Below are 2,589 nucleotides of genomic sequence, written 5' to 3' on the forward strand. Positions count from 1 at the left end.
GGGAGGTGGGGATGAGGGAGGGGGAAGGGCGAGCCAGCGAACTGGGAGGTGGAGGTGGAGACGGGAAAGCAGCGGTCGAAACCATAGCTCCGGAGCTCACGATTTAAAGAAAAATGCAAAGGAAAAGCTACAGGGCGCTGCCACCTTCCCGCAGCCCAGGCTTTGGGCGTTCGCTGCTCGCTTTCGAACCCTCCGCAGCCAGGCGTTCCCGGGTGGGGGCCAGGAGAATGGGGAAGGCCCCAGCCAGGCGCTCCACCTCTCCTCCACCTTCCGCCAGGCCCCTCCCGCAATCCGAAAGGAACGCTGGCTGTGTTTGGAGGGAGGAGGGACGTTCCTGCCTCTCTTCCCAAGTCCGTCTGGCTTCTTTGCGCTGCTGTCTAGGCTCCAATCAGGACAGAATTTCTTAACCTGGGATCTGATCAATGAACGGGCCCCAGAAAGCCTGTGAGTGCCTCCGCCCATTTGTAGTTTCACCTGCCCTTTTCTGAGTGCTACTATGGGGAGGAGGCCCCAACTTTTGTCAGATTCTCAAGAGGATCCGTGACTTCCCTGTTACCGCTGTGTGACGATACCACTTGCTGTCAGGTGGATACTTTTTGTCCGAGGTAGAGAGTGTTCTTACAGGAAGAATGAGAAGAAGGTGGCAGAGCGGTCCCTAGCCCTGGGTTGCGCTCGGAACACCTAGCTGGATGCAGGTGTTCGCCTCCTAACGCGTGCTGGTGGGCGAGCCGTATGCCCCCGCGGGACCCAGTTCCGCCGGGGTACAATGAGTGGCTGACCTCCAGGCAGCGCCAGTGCCAACTTGCGGCGGGGCGGGTGTCCCAAGCGGTCCGCCAGAGCGCTGTAAGTTCAGCAGTCCCATGCCCGGTCCAGGCACGTCCCGCCGCTGCCCTGTGGCTACTCACACGCACGTGCGCAAACGGACCTGTGCCCCCTCCAGGGGAATCGCAGACTCAAGGCGGGGATTGTGCTTTCGCTCTACTCACGTCAGCCTCCCCCACTCCTGAATGGCTCCTTTGTATTGCATTTTACACAGTCCTGACGTTGGGCTGTGAGTTGGATATGAACTAGAAATGTCTGGTTTGCCTCTTTCCTTCTTAAATTAATGGCCTTTACCCCGGCGAAACTGCTTTTATTTGGCAGTTTCGCTTAATTTTGCCTTTCCGGGGTCTTTATTTATGCAACATCGCCGCCCGATGGTTAGAATTAGGAACAGTCAAAGATGGAAGTACTGTAATATCAAAGACACAAGTCAGCAGAGATCAAATTAACAAAGGAGAACGCAGTCACACTTTACAGACATGAGCTTAGAAGTTGAAGTAGGCAATGAGGTCCAACTTGTCAAAAATACAAAAGTAAATTTTATGCAATTTAAAACTTTATTGGGTAAATGTAATATTAAAGGTAATGTCGCCCTCTAATGGATACATTTAAAGGAAACGAATTTCAGAAAGGTTTCCCCGCCCCGCCTTTTCTTCATTGTGCGCACCCATCAAACATAAAGAAAATTACCCAACTGGAAATTTACAACGGGGAACTTAGTGAATGAAAGGTTATTTGAGGAATCATCTGGAATATTTCTGGGGGGGAAAAGAGCATATGGGATTTATATTAGTATATTCAAATTACTTGATGACTTAAAGTGTGGATAAACATGCCTCCAACTGAATCTGAGAATCCTGTGAATGTTGACCTGCACCAGGAAGATATATTCTGCAAAATTCAGCCATGGAAAATGCTGCTCAACAAACAACTGAGTTTCTTTAATAAGTTTCAAGGAAAGAAAGAGATGGAGAGAAAACCTGTAATTTAAAGAGACTTAAAAGACATGACAACCAATTACAAGGTGTGGAACTTCTTTGCATTTTGAATTTGTTTTAAAAAGTCAATAAACATTTGACATTATGAAACCATTAGGAACACTGCCTCGATGTTTGCTCTTAAAAAATAACTTTTTTTTGATGTGGTAATGGTAGTGTGGTTATGTTTATCAAATGTTCTTATCTTTTAGAGACACAGGCTGAAATAAGTGTTTTGTAGCCCTCAGGAGTTGGCTTCCTCAAGGAAAAAAGGAAGAAAAATCCTCATGGAAAAATCTGGTAAAGGGACTAGGAAGTTAGGAAAGACTGTAGATGGATCTCTTGTCTTTCAAATTTTCCTCAGTCGTCTAGACAACCTGAGGACTGGAGGAATCAAGTAAACTCAGACTGTGTCTGTGTTTGCGTTTTGTGTGATATGGGAAAAAGAATAGGAGGAAGAGAGATAGAGATGAATATATATACATATCTCCAGGCATCTTAGAATGAACCAATTGTTTGATTTCAGTTAAATTTTTGGGAGTTGGCCAGTGTGGTGCAATACAGAACTTTGGATCAATGAAAGAAAGACGTGGTTTCTTATACATATGTTCATGTGTTCAGTTAAGCCAATCTGCTGGTAATGTGTTTGATTTTAAGAATGCAAATTATATGGCTCAAGCCTGTAATCCCCGTACTTTGGGAGGCCGAGACGGGCGGATCACGAGGTCAGGAGATCAAGACCATCCTGGCTAACACGGTGAAACCCCGTCTCTACTAAAAATACAAAAAA

This window comes from Rhinopithecus bieti, unplaced genomic scaffold (assembly GCF_001698545.2).
Source record: "Rhinopithecus bieti isolate Rb0 unplaced genomic scaffold, ASM169854v2 scaffold_32083, whole genome shotgun sequence".
Taxonomy (NCBI): domain Eukaryota; kingdom Metazoa; phylum Chordata; class Mammalia; order Primates; family Cercopithecidae; genus Rhinopithecus; species Rhinopithecus bieti.